At 40.5% G+C, this 14931-nt stretch overlaps 1 pseudogene; it reads right to left on the minus strand.

Annotated features, from left to right (window-relative positions):
* Positions 1-10237: 10237 nt before the first annotated feature.
* LOC101643220 lies at positions 10238-10492 on the minus strand (annotated as a pseudogene).
* Between the last annotated feature and the right edge of the window lie 4439 nt (positions 10493-14931).

Genomic DNA, 14931 nt, shown 5'->3' on the forward strand with positions numbered 1-14931 from the left:
CCCCCCCCCAACCATAAAATTAGTTTCGTTGCTACTTCATAACTTTAATTTTGCTACAGTTATGAATCAGGCGACCCCTGTGAAAGGGATATTCAACCCCCAAAGGGGTCGTGACTCATTGGTTGAGAACCTCTGCCTTAAATGGTTAATGTCATATTTCTGTTCCTAACACAAAGGAAAGTTTAAATATTTTCTTTCTTGTCTTTCACAGTCATTCCAAACCTACTGCTGTATCATTAAACATTACCAAGGTTGGTGTTATACCTCCACATGATCGAATCTATTAGAACTCATTATGTAAATGAATAAAAAGAGACAGAGACTATTCTCCTTGGTCCTAATTTTAGCAGAATAACTAACTTTTTATGAAACTTTTTTTAACCTAAAAGGTTTTTCTAACCTTTCCCATCAAAATCAAATTCCTTATAAAATCCAAAGTAACCATTTGGAAGTTTAAAAGCGTTTTTTCATTCTAAAGGAAGAAAAACCTTAGATTTCAGTGAAGGAAAGTCAAGGATCCATGGTGGTAGACTGGTTACAGCAGAGGGACGCTAACAGAAAGCCGCTCCATGAGAGACAGACACAGCGTGTGCTTCTGCAGGACTCGCAGCCTCGGAAACCAGCCAGGCCTCTGGGCTATGTCTCATGGGGCCAATGGGAGTTGAAATTGATGGCAATGGGTTTGGTTGGGCTTTGGAGAAAAATACATGAGATTGACATGATTAAATCATTTTAGATGTTCAAATGTACAACAAACTTTCAAAGGAAAACTCAGACCTTCCGCTCGGAGTAAATTCTCACAATTGAATCACTGTTCTAATACATTTTTATAATGCCAAGGCCTTAGAAAAGAGTAAAAATACCTTCGTTGGGCAATCTGTGTACAAATGCACCAGCTTATTAAAGATTCCCTAAATGAGAATATGTAAACACTGGTCTTAGCCACAGAGAAATTTCCTAGGGCAAACTCCATGGTCTGATTTCCCAGAAATACCCTGGAAATGGAACAAAAGGAAACGCCTTATACTGCTTTGTCTGTAGCCACAAAATATACACATAGGGTCCCACCCAGCCTGAATTTAACCCTGCACCCTCCAAAAAGGGACAAAAATCATTACAGAAGTCCCATCATGAGATCATTGCCCATGTGAAAGTAACACGTGCTGCCTGTACATGAAGTCCGTGTGAGCATGGTCTACGTATATGAGGTTCTTAAGAGTGGAAATATAAACAGGTGCCCTGTGCTCATCTATGCTAAGCAAGAAACCATCCAAGTTACCTCTTTTCCTCTCTGATCCACTTCCTTGAAATAGATTTTTCTTGCTCTTAGTTAGTGTGAATCAATATAGATTCATAACAAAATAGTAAGATAATAGATACTCAATTTAGATCGTTTAATGAACCCAAGTGAACTTTTACAAATACCTATCAAATGTCTTTTATTTATCTACCATTATTGTAACTGTAGCTCTAACAGAATTAGTCTGGTTTCTCTCTCTCCTACTAACAGAAGGTTTGGAACAAATCACTCAAAAGGGAACAATACAATCCTAGTTTGCATTAACTGAATCTGTACCATTGTAAGTCCAATATCAGGCTTATTGTTGTCTCTATCCTGCAGTGAGCAGGTTTGAAAAAGAAATTAGTAGTTTCTCTTAGAAGATTGGGAACTATGGCATCGACTTTGACTCCGCCCTCTCCTGCCCTCCCTATACACTTAGAAGAACCTTTCTCTCAGATATGCCAATTTCTTCCAGAAGACGTTTTGTTTCCACCACCACCACCTGTGTCAACCTGCTCCTGTTACTTCCAACATTGCCGCTCTAACACTGGTTCTCCATATTGGTGTCATTTTCTTTCAAATTACCTTCAAAAATTGGAGAAATAACCCAATTTTTTAAAAAACAAAAAAATATTCTGGAGAATAAGATTTTTTTTCCCCGCTTCAGTAAGCCAAAATTTTTAAAGCTCAAAATAATAAGAACAACGCATCTAGAGGCATCTGTATTATTTTTTCTAAATGAGAGTAAATTGATTGCAAGAGAGATTTTTCCCCCCTAAAATGACAACCTGTTCTGCCTACCTGGGAATAACTAGGCGGTACAAACAATTAACCTGTTTGATTGCTTACCGCAAGTTTGAAAAATTGAATCCACACAGAGGGACCTTAGAAGAAAGACCTGGTATCTACTTGTGAAAGTAATCACCCACTGAGAACTCAGAGAGTGTGCTTCTGCTTGGGCCCACCTGAGGTTGCCATGAGTCAGCATCAAGTTGGCGACAACGGGACACTGAGTTGGCAACAATTCCTGGCATTGTGTGATGTAATTGAAAGGGCACCAGATTAGATCTTAATTTTACTTCTGATCTTTCATTGATTTGTTGTACTTTGCTGAGTCTTAGTTTTCTTTCATGGGAAAATCTGACTAATTAATAATATTATCCCTACCTATCTCACAGAACTTTGTCAGAATTAAGTGAGATAATATATGAAAATGTATGAAAACTACAAATCCCAAATTGCTCTGCTCTTGAGCATAAGTGGGAGAAACAGGAGGCTTGCCCTGGTGGTGTGTTGGTTCCCCATTGGTCTGAGATTTGCAGGGTCAGCAGTTCAAAACCACCAGCACTCCTAGGAAGAAAGACTGGGCTTTCTACTCCCATAAAGAGTTTTCGTCTCTGTAACCCACCATGGGTCACTACGAGTCAGCATTGACTCGATGGCAGTGAGTTTTTGAGTTGAGCTACTCCAGTAAAGAGTTACCAACTCAGAAACCCACTGGGGCAGTTCTACCTGGTCCTGTCGCTATGAGTTGGCATCTTCTCAATGGCAGTGAGTGAATGAGTGAGTGTACGCCTATATATTGTGCTTCTAAACAAACCCTTTGATTTACTCTATTTCTCTCTAGGTAAGTACTGCAAATAAAGCAATATTCTCCAAAGTAGCAGACGCACTTTTCGACACAGTGATGCTCTCTATTTATAGAAACTGCGAGTGAGAGTCTGTAGAACCCCTTTCAAGCTGCCAACACTTTCTCCCGTGTATGTAATCACTCCCTGCTGTCTGGGAAACCCTGCCTAAAGCTGCAAGTAATTCTTACCCCTCATTTCAAAGACAAGGAAAGCAGACCAACTAACAGGTAAACTGCCAGCCATGTCCTGCTTCCACATTCGTTCATCAGAACAGGCGCTGCTTCGGAAAATAAGGCCTAGGGCAATTAGTTTTAAATTGCTGACTGATCTCTCACAGCTGGTGATGGAAACTGCTTTGGCAAACAGAAACTGCTTGTTGGCACCCCAACTCCTACCCCTCAAGTGTTGCCCAGGGCAGGGCTACACCTGCCATGGCCTCGATCCGCCTCTCCTCCTCAGGCCTGGTTATCCTCTCCACTCCCGGGAGGGTGGAGTAGGGAGAAAGGCAGGAGATGCTGCTGCCAGGAGTGAAAGAGGTGCACATCTGGTGAGTGTGCCCTGGCACGTGTGCGCCTGTAAGAAACGGAGTGTCTAAGAGCAAAATCTCAGGATATGATCAAATGAGCTCAAGAAGAAAGTAGAAAGCCAAAACTCCTCAGGCCGGGCAACACCACAGACACTTGAATAGATATGAATCTGCCACCGGTTCCATCTATGCACTTGAAGGCTGATCGAGGCTACTGACTGAGTCAGGAGGCCATAAGGATGAGTCAAGAAACCTAACCCCCAAAAGAAAATAAAACCAAACTCACGGCCATAGTCAATGCCAACTCATAGTGACTCCATAGGACAGGGTGGAACTGCCCCTGTGGGTTTCCAAGCTAACTCTTTTCTGGGAGTAGAAAGTCCTGTATGTCTACTATGGAGCAGCCAGTGGTTTCAAGCTGCTGACCTTGAGAAACACAGCCACAAGAGTAACCACTATGCCACCAGAGCTCCTGAAAAAATTTCTAATTATATCTCAATATACCAGGTAAATCCCAGTTAAGTTCAAATTACACACACACAAAGAAAAGGAAAACCTTTTGTCAAACAAAAAGTATATATCTATATCAAGAGGCATTGATGATTCTGTTAGAGAATTCCTACCTTTCCATACAGAAGACCTAGGTTCAAATCCTACTCAATGTACCTGTGTACAGTCACCATCTCATTGCCAGTGGGAGGTTTGTATATTGATATGATTGATGTGAATCAGGTTTCAGCAGACCTTCCAGATGAGGGAGAACTGTCTGGAGATCTACTTCCAAAAATCATACAAAAAAGAAAAGAGTTAGACACAAAAGAACAATAATAATATACAATTGATAAAGGATTCATAAAGGTGGGAGGGAGAGGGGGGGAGGAGGAACAAAAAGGAGCTGATACCAAGGGCTTAAGTAAAAGGAAATTGTTTTGGAAATGTTGATGGCAACAACTGTACAAGTGTGCTTAATACCATTGAATGATGGATTGTTATAAGATTTGTAAGAGCCCCTCAATAAAATTTGAAAAACGGAAAGAAAGAAAAGAAAAAACTATGAGTCATAAAGGTCTCATCTGCACCCAGACATGGCCTGGTACACCCGGCAGCATTTTATTCCCTTGTGCACGGGGTCACCACAAATCAGGGCCAACTCCCCGGGAACTAACACCAATCTATATCGAACCTACTTACCTTCTGTATTTAGAAATACAGGAAAGTTTTTGAACAACAACCCATTACATGCCTCTGAACACTGCATTTGGAAGCATCTTCCATTGGATTGTATTTATGCTCTATTCAATTATTTCCTCTATTTGGTTGATTATTTTATCAAGCAAGTACATATTACTTTGATGATTTTGAATTAAAATGTCAACAGACAAAACACAGTCCTCTCACGAAGAATTTTTATTATAGTATTTTGGTTCTTAACTATTTGGAGTCATTAAATCCTTTTAAAACCTCCTAAGTGCAGCTGCTCTGACAGGGAATACACAAATATTTATAAAGTTTGCATACATTTTTTTTTAAGTTGAAGACTACCTGGAGTTCTGGTAAGGAACCCTTCATGTTCAAGGAAAGATAGGAATGAAGATTATACAAAGTAGCATACTATTAAAGCCGTAGCCTCTGCTGCAAGAGTTCAAAGGAGCTCACATTTGGATATAAAATAATCAGGTAAGGAAATATGATAGCGTATGCTCTGGGCTTGATCTTGAAAGATGGATAAAACTTGGCTTCGCAAACAGCCCTACTAGCAGGCAAAGACCACTGCAACCTTGAGTAGGCTGAACAGAACTTGGCCAGTTGCCCTCCACAAAAACATGCCCTGAATTTGTTCTGGGGCAAGCATCTCTTAGATGTCACATGCCAAAATCTTCTTCCCTGGCTCCTTGAATGCTGATGGGGGTCTTCTCGCTCTCACTGATTATTTGTCTTTTGTCTTTATACTAATGTGATCTTTTCCTTAGCATCTTAGTACAATTTGTTTTTCATTGTTTTCTGTGGGTTTTCCCAGCTAGGAAGCGTAGGAGGGGTGGACATACAATTATAATAACTGATGCAAGGTTTTGCAGGGAATGAAAGGGAGGGGTGGGCAATAGGGAGGAAAAGGGAGTCGGAAAAGGGAGTCGGGGAGTAAATCCTGAAAGCAGGAGAGGGGAGGGAGCACTGGAGCTGATCGTGAGTGCACAGCTCACTTTGGGGGCGAATCAACCATGGAGGGAGGGAATGCTCTAGAATAGATGTGATGGTGATTGTACAATTCCCCCTTGATATGTGTGAACGATCAAACTATTCGATTCTATGATATGTAAATTATGTGTCTATAAAACTATTAAATGAGTAAATAAATAAATGAACTCTGCCTCCCATGAATGGGAAGAACACATCCAAAGCCTCCAGACCAGCACAAGCAAAACCAGGAGACGGAATAAATGTATGGATATTGGGGATATCCAAACAAAATAGAATTAAGTCCCACTGGAAAGTTTTCTTTTCCTTCTATAAATAATATAATCATGAATTGTTTTTAAGCAAAGGAAGGACATGATCAGCATGATATATAAGAAAAATAAAGAATAAACTTTTGTAGGTCAAGATGGAAGCCAGAGAAAAGGTTCACTAGTACAATCAAGGAGTAAGACAAAACCAGGACAGGAGGGCTCATAGAGGAGCATTTCGTATGTAGAGCCAAGAAAGACTCGTTTATTTGCTTGTATTGTTCTATTGCTTTTAAATGCAAGGAAATTAACTAGTTTGCAAGTAGGAGGAACACTAAGCTTATTAAAAAGCTATCTCTAAAAGTGGAAGGCAACACCTGAAATGAAGTATATTTTGAGTAGAAGACAAGTCCCATTCAGGATAGAGTACACCTTAATTGCTAGTAATTATTCAGGGAAAAAAGTGTGTGATTTTACTGGTGACTGTTCACGAGAATGTTAGTTGTATTAATTAATACCTACATTATTACAAGTATATAGACTAAAACAAAATCCTGAAACTCTGATCAGAATATTGCTCAATCTTTCCAGAGAATTCTCAGCCCTGATTCAGTAGAATAGGAATTCAATGACTCGTTTGTAAGTTCTAGCACATATCTAAGTAACAGCCTCTTAATTTTAGGCTTTGAAACATAAAGACTAAAGTTAAAAAAAAAAATCACTGCCATCAAGTCAATTCCAACTAATACTGAACCTATAGGACAGAAAAGAATTGCCCCTGTGGGTTTCTGAGACTGCAACTCTTTACAGGCGTAGGAAGCCTTACCTTTATCCCACGCAGAGGCTGGTGGTTTCAAACCACTGATCTTGGGGTCAGCAGTCCAACACAGAACCACTACGCCACCAGAACTCCTAAAGACTAAACTAGGGTATGCAAAAAAGAAAGTGTGCCACAACTTGGCAAATGCACATAGATAAGCAACATTTCAAACCCCATCCAAAATATTTATTTTTCAAAGGAGAATCTCCTCATCCAAAGGCTTTGGGTCCCTACAGGTGCTTGACACTAGCAGGCAGCAGAACTTGTATCAGAAGCTAGCTTCCTGCCTCAGACTCCGCCCTCTCCGCATAACAGACTGAGAGCAAAGTGAGTCCAAGAGAGCATCCGGTGAACTCTGTCTTGATTTTGTTGAAACAAAGAAACAACTATCCAGGGACCTTCAGTAAGTCACTTGCTAATAAACAACATGACTGGAACTAGAATTTGGTCTCTTGACTTACTCCAGGTGTGCCCGCCTCTGCCTCATATTTTCAAATGCTTCTTTGAGTCACGAATTAACCCAGTGGACGCAAAGGTAACTGATGTCCCACAGAGAAGGCCTCAGGAGGATCTCCAGCTGCCATCCTGATGGATGACTAGGGGTGCCCCCAGATGTTTGGGCAGAGTAGCTCAAGCAGCTGGCTGCTGAGGGGTGAGTGACTAGCTACACACAGTTTGTAGTGAGGAAAGGGCTAGGAAGAGGAAATCGTTACCTCAGAGGGGCCCTCTACTCTCTTCTGAATTTCTTTCCCAATTCTCTTTGCTTCCTGTAAGCTAGTCAGATTAATATCAACAGACTCCATGCCCTCCACTCTCCAGGCTGCCCTTCTCTCTCACTGAGCCTCATTGCCACCAAGTCATCCGGTTGCACACAGTCCACGCTTGCCCGCTAACTAAAAGGTTGGCAATGGAAACCTACCCAGGGCCTCCTGGAGAGAAAGACCCTGGTCAACTGCTTCCAGAAAGACTACAGCCAGCTGATACCAAGGGCTCAAATAGAAAGTAAATGTTTAGAAAAGAATGATGGCAACATATGTACAAATATGCTTGATACAATTGATGTATGGATTGTTATAAGAGTTGTAAGAGTCCCCAACAAAATGATCTTAAAAAAAACAAAAAGACTACAGCCAAGAAAAGCTTATGAGGCACATAAGGTCTGTATGAGTCAGAATCAACTCACAGCACCCAGCAAGAGCCAATCTGTCTTTCTTAAGAGAATGCTAGAGTTTAAAAATAGCAGTCTAGGGAATAAACAAGTAAAGCGTGAAAACTATGTTTGACTTTCAGAGTTTAGAGGGGTATTGTGAAAGGATCCCTTCACCACAAGCTATTATAGGAGAATCCACAGGCTTTGGAAAATCCGACTCTCTTGGAGCAGAACCAAGGACTATCTCTTAAAACACACACACACACACACACACACACACACACACACACCAACCTCCCCAGGGAATTCTAACGATCAATCCAGTTTGCATGCCTCTAACAACATGTCTAGGTAAATCATTTCCCCGGATAATAGATTTTGAGTGTTCCATTTTCAATAGCGAAGCTCAGATTCTAAAAGGGGCAAAAAGAGCAACCGAAACCGGCTGGAAACTGCCTATGACACAGCAAGTACTGGAACCCAAGGGTCCGGAGACTTCGCCCAGCGTCCTGTTTCTCCTGCAGAAGAATGCCCCTTGTGTTGCAGAAAGTTCCCAATGTTGCATCTTCATGGAAAAGAAGATTCAGTGTACTTGTTCATTTTTCCCTTTTTTAGGATTAGAGATAAAAATCAAAATTCCAAAATGGTATCAATTACAATTGAATTCCTGAAGGAGGAGAAAGAAACAAATTGTGGGGCAAAACTTGGTAACTAATTCACCCTCCATATGCTAAGCCATTAACTGTTTCTCTACTTAGGTGCCAAACAAAGATTTATGTGCCCCAAAATATTCAACTCACTTGACACTTTACATAAGAAAAAACAGCAGGCCTCTCACTTAGTGAAACTCTACTTCATGGCTATTTATACATGAAGTAAAATAACAAATCATTAGGACATGTTTGAGAAGGGGGAAAGCATGAATAAGTACACTTATTATATTTCATGTGTCAGACTACTATCTCAGCATTTATAGAGCCCACAAGAGGAATTTTTGGATATTTCTTCTCAGTTAAAACCAGCTGGTAAAATTTACAGTTTTTTCTGGTTCACAGGAAACTATGGTCTTTGTACAGGAAGGGCGTTGGGCTTTTAGTAAGTAGAGAATAAGTGATATTATCAAGAAATATTGCTTTTCAACTTATTTTATACTAGCTCTCTGTCACAGTCTAAGGTCAGTATTTCCCCAGAACTTTCTAAAATCACAGTGAAAGGAATCATATTGGAAATTTAGATTAGTCTTACAGGATGAATATTTCATGGGAAAAATCATTTTCTGCACTAGGTGAAGTTTCTCTTAGAAGAAGTCAGGCTTTGTCTGTACAAGAATGTTTTCTAAAGAAAACATGATACTTACTAGTTAAAGAAAAACTTACTCATCCAGATCTATAATATGTTGCTCTGTATCAACACTGAGTATAGCCTATCATAAGGGATCCTTTCTCTATGCACTGTTAAATAGGAAAATGCAAATAAATGGAGTTAATTTGGATTATGTATCAAGTATTATGCTCAGGAGACCATAGAAGAACATTCAGAATATTTGGGGTGCATTGAAGTTATTCTTAATGTGGTGCAAAAAATATTTTTTCAAGCCTCTCCCACCCCCGCCCAGCCCCAATAAAGAGAGAAAAAAGAAAGCTCTGGCTTCGCCCTCTCTGTTTCTAACCATTATGCAAAAGTGCTTCAAAAAATTCAAAGAAAAAATCCATTATCTTTTCATTCTATTTTTCTATGAATTTTTTAAACCCTGGTCATATATCCTACTTATTACAAAAACTGCAGAAAATTTGAAGGCTCAAAATAGGAAAGAGAAAAATATTGGGGGAGGTCAGAGGGCGGGGAGAATGGGCTGTAGGAAATACCACTGGGAAGTCCATTTTTCAACATGTTCAATGTTATAGGTGAAAATTTTGAATTGGTTTAAAATAATTCTTGGTTGCACACCCTGTGATCTTTTGACAAGGTCACCAATCCAGAGCTAAGCCAAATGAGCTGTGGATTTAAAAGCAATACACTCAACTTCTAGTAAGTGTCATGTAACATTGCTCCCCTCAATCCATTCCACAAAGCACATAGAGACACTTCTGGTGCCACGACTCTTCATTTTATTTACATCTCTTGAATGAAATAAGCTTGGGTTTGGGAGGGGTTTTTTGGAGAGGGGAGTAACAAATTCACTTTTAATTGATCTACAAATAAAAATTACACAGCCCAAGTTAGTAACCATATTTTTGCTCCTATTGGGGAAGAGCCTTATCTTGGATAGCTCGAGGAACTGGGAAAACTGGGTATCTTCATTACTTAACTTCAATGGCAATATTAGAAGGAATAAGGTGTTACATTTGGTAGAATCAAACGGTTGACTGATATCCTCATCCAGTCCCTTAAAGTCTATACGTTTTCTTTAGTTCTTCTACCTGGTCTATGTAAGCTTACATGACATTCTCCTTTGAGGTCCCTTTCAGCTCATTCCCTTGGCCTTGCCTGGGAAGTCCAACATCCAAGGTCATTCTGTGATTATGTCGCCCGTGATGGCTTGTTTATGATAGCTGTATATGAATAACATTTCATTATCTGCTGGTTTGGCCTTTAAGGTGCTTAACGTCTTCCACAGTTTTGGCCAACTCAGCCAGAGACATGCCAATGGGGTGGCAAGGATCCTAGAAACCTCATGGAGTATGGAGAAAGCCTCCTCATAACCAGTCTCTTTAAAAAAAAAAAGTTATAGCTTTCATTGTGAATTGATTTTATAGAGTATATAAGATTTATAGAGCACCACGAGGTGTCGAAGGGATCAGGTGTAAGGCATCATCAGAACAAAAAATCTTACCATAGTGAATGATGGGGGGAGTGCGGAGTGGAGATCCAAAGCCCATTAGTAGGCCACTGGAGATCCCCTTGCAGAGGGGTCTCGGGGAGGAGATGAGCCAGCCAGGGTGCGATGTAACAATGATGCGAAATACAACTTTCCTCTAGTTCCTAAATGTTTCCTCCCCGCTCCCACTACCATGACTCGAATTCGATCTTGCAAGTCTGGCTAGACCAGAGGAGGTACACTGGTACAGATAGGAACTGAAAATACAGGGAATCCAGGATGGATGAGCCCTATAGGACCAGTGGTGTGAGTGGCAAAACAGGGAGGGTAAAGGGAGAATGGGTAGGAAAGAGGGAACCAATTACATGGAACTGTGTGTGACCTCCTCCCCGGGGGACAGACAACCAAAAAGTGGATGAAGGGAGACGTCGGACAGGGCAAGATATGACAAAATACCCATTTATAATCTATCAAGGGCTCATGCGGGAGGGGGCAGCGGGGAGGGAGGGGAAAAATGAGGACCTAATGTCGGGGGTTTAAATGGAGAGAAAATGTTTTGAGAAACGATGTAAAAATGCGCTTTACACAATTGATGTGTGTATGGATTGGGATAACAATTGTATGAGCCCCTAATAAAATGTTAAAAAAAAAAAAAGATTTATAGAGCAGATCATGGGTTTTTAATTCAATGATTCATATAAATTTTGTTCCATCTCATTCATTGTAATCCCCTCAATGGAGCATCATCCATCCTACCTCCTCCTTATGATTCCTCTGTTTAGTTCATCCTCTTTGCTGAATTTTGTCCTTTATTAAATGTTTCCCCTTAATCCCAAATGTTCATTATTCTGAGGTATGCAAATGTCAATTGTCTGATTGTTCCCATCATAGACTTGTCTTGTTTGGCTGACAATTAAGCTACAGGGGTGGATTCAATTCCAAATCCACAAGGTAATGAAGAGCCAAAATCTCTGGGCTCAACTAGTCTCTATCCAACCACAAAGCCTGGGCTCTTTCATGACGTTGAGTTTTGTTCCACTTTTTTCTCCCACTCTACCCAGTACCCTCCAAAGTGACCCCTTTCAAAGCAGTTGGTAGTGGTAGTGGACACTAACTAGTTCTACTGTTCTGAGGATCATGTTGCTGGTAGGTGACAGCTAGTCAGTTTCAACTTATAGTGACCTTATACACAACAGAAAGAAATACTGCCAAGAATTGAGACATCCTCACAATTGTTCCTGTGCCTGAGCCTATCGTTGCAGCCACTGTGTCAATCCATCTCCTTGTAGTCTTTTCCCTTTTTTTCCACTCCCTTCACTTTGCCAAGCATGATGTCATTCTCCAGGGACTGGTCTTTCCTGACAACATGTCCAATGTATGCATGATGAATGCTTGCCACCCTTGCATGTAAGGAGCATTTTAGCATGATCCTCACAACTTGATCAATAGGTAACATCATGATAAATGAAGAAAAGGTTGAAGTTATCAAGGATTTTGCCTTGCTTAGAACCACAATCAATGTTCCTGGAAGCAGTAGTCAAGAGATCAAAAGATGCATCACATTAAGTAAATCTATTGTCTAAAACTTCTTTGACTAAAGTGCACCTGACAGATCAGTTTGTGCTTTTAGTGGTCCATGTACTTTCAATATTCTTCTCCAGTACCACACTTCAAATGCATAAATTCTTCTTCTGTCTTCTTTATTCAATGCCCAAATGTCACATGTATATGAGGCAACTGAAAATAATGGCATAGGTAAGGTGCACCTTAGTCCTCAAAATAATATTCTTGCTTTCAATACTCAAAGAAGTCTTATGCGGCAGATTTACTTAATGTGATGCATCTTTTGATCTCTTGACAGCTGCTACCAAGAGCATTGATTGTGGATCTAAGCAAGGCAAAATCCTTGATAAATTCAAACTTTTCCCCCATTTATCTTGTTACCTATTAATCAGGTCACTATTTACCAAAGTAAGTAAAACATTGTGATTTATGTATCCCAACTAATTTTTATGTCACTCAAGACTATGATTCTGAGTTGCTAAACCAAGTTACTAATTCTTTTTTTTTAAATTATTTTATTGGGGGTTCATACAACTCATCACCATCCATACATCCACCCATTATGTCAAACACATGTGTAAATTTGTGGCCAGCATCATTTTCAAAATATTTTCTTTCCATTTAAGCCCTTGGTATCAGCTTCTCATTTTTCCCCTCCTTCCCTTTCACTTCCTCCCTCCTTCATGAACCCTTGATAATTTATCTTTTTTTTTTTCATGTCTTACCCTAACCGATATCTTTTCTGTTGTCCATCCTCCTGGGAGGGGGTTATATGTAGATCATTATGATTGGTTCCCCCTTTCTCCCCCACCTTCCCCTTACCCTCCCGGTATGGCTACTTCAATATTGGTCCCAAGGAGTTTATCTGTCCTGGATTCCCTGTGTTTCCAGTTCTTATCTATACTCATGTACATGCTCTGGTCTAGCCAGATTTATAAGGTAGAATTGGGATTATGATAGTGGGGTGGGGAGAGAAGCATTAAAACGCTAGAGGAAAGTTGTATGTTTCATCATTACTATACTGCACCCTGACTGGCTTGTCTCCTCTCTGTGCCCCTTCTGTAAGGGAATGTCCAGTGTCCAATTGCCTACATATGGGCTTAGGGTCTCCACTCCACTCTCCCCCTCATTCACAATGATATGATTTTTTGTTCTGGTTTTTTCCCTGATACCTCATCCTATCGACACCTCAGGATCACACAGGCTGGTGTGCTTCTTTCATGTGAGCTTTGTTGCTTCTCAGCTAGATGACCACTTGTTTATCTTCAAGCCTTTAAGATCCCAGATGCTATATCTTTTTATAGCCGGCACCATCAGCTTTCTTCACCATGTTTGTTTATGTACCCACTTTGTCTTCAGCAATTGTATCAGGAAGGTGAGCATCAGGGAATGCCAGGTAAATAGAACAAAGTGTTCTTGCATTGAGGGATCACTTGAGTAGAGGTGCAATGTCCATCTGATACCTTAATAATAAACCTATAAATATATGTGCATAGGTCTATTTCCCCGTTGTCATATATAAATATATTTATATATGTGCATGCCTGTATTTAGACCTCTATAAATGCCCTTTGCCTCCTAGTTCTTTCCTCTATTTCCTTTTACTTTTCTCTTCTCCTACTATCATGTTCAGGCTTCATTTGGGTTTCAGTAATTCCTCTCAGTTACATTGCCCTTGGTCAAGCCCTACCAGGCCTCCTCCCTACACCTCACCATCAATTTTAGATTACTTGTTGTTCCTCACCATCAATTTTAGATTACTTGTTAGATTACTTGTTGTTCACCATCAAATTTAGATTACTTGTCCCTGGGTTTGTTAACACCCACTTTCTTTCTCCTGCATTCCCCTCTCCCCTGTCCCCCCAGAACCATTGGTACTGTCGTTTTCTCCTCCAGATTGTTTATCCTCCCTATCTTATCTAGATAAACATGCAGAGACAATAATATGCACAAAAACAAGACAGAACAAAACTAAGTAACAAAAGAAAACAAAACAACCCAAAAAAGCAAAGCCTGTAAATAGTTCAAGGTCTGTTTTTTGACCTTTAGGAGTGTTTTCCAGTCAACTCTGATGGGTTGCCATGCCCTGGCTGCACAATCTATTTTTGGTATTCCCCAGAGACTTCATTGCTCTGCTCCCCTGGCTATTCTGTTGCATGTCCTTAGTGTTTCACCTCAGCTTGGTGGTGTCAGATTGGTGCAATTCCTGCACTGTGTCTCCCGTGTGTCCCCCATAGCGTTATGGATCAGTGAGGGATGTCATGTCTTATGGTCGGGCCAACCCTATGGTCCTCTCTGTGCATTAGCTGTTCTGAGCAGGAATATTGTCCTCTGGGTTTGGTGGGCAAGGATGCACTAATTCTTTCAAGGTGTTTGGTTAATTTTTCCTAACTTTGCCCAGTACACATTCATAATTATAGTCGCAGCCAAGGTAAAGAACCATGTACCTTTTTTCCCTGACAAACATATATATATTTGTAGGTATACTCCCACTCTCCAACCCATACCTTGTTTAAGCCGCATGTCTGTCCAATTGTTATTATTGCTGTTGTTGTTAAATAGTAGGTTCCAGCTCACATTGACTCTATGTACAACAGAGAAACACTGCCTGGTCTTTCACCATCCTCACATTTCTTTTCAGGTTTGAGCTCATTGTTACATCTCCTTGACTGTCTTCCTCTTTTGCACTGACCTTTTCTT

The sequence above is a fragment of the Echinops telfairi genome, unplaced genomic scaffold (assembly GCF_000313985.2).
Source record: "Echinops telfairi isolate 266 unplaced genomic scaffold, ASM31398v2 ScPeMD7_14;HRSCAF=57, whole genome shotgun sequence".
Classification (NCBI taxonomy): Eukaryota; Metazoa; Chordata; class Mammalia; order Afrosoricida; family Tenrecidae; genus Echinops; species Echinops telfairi.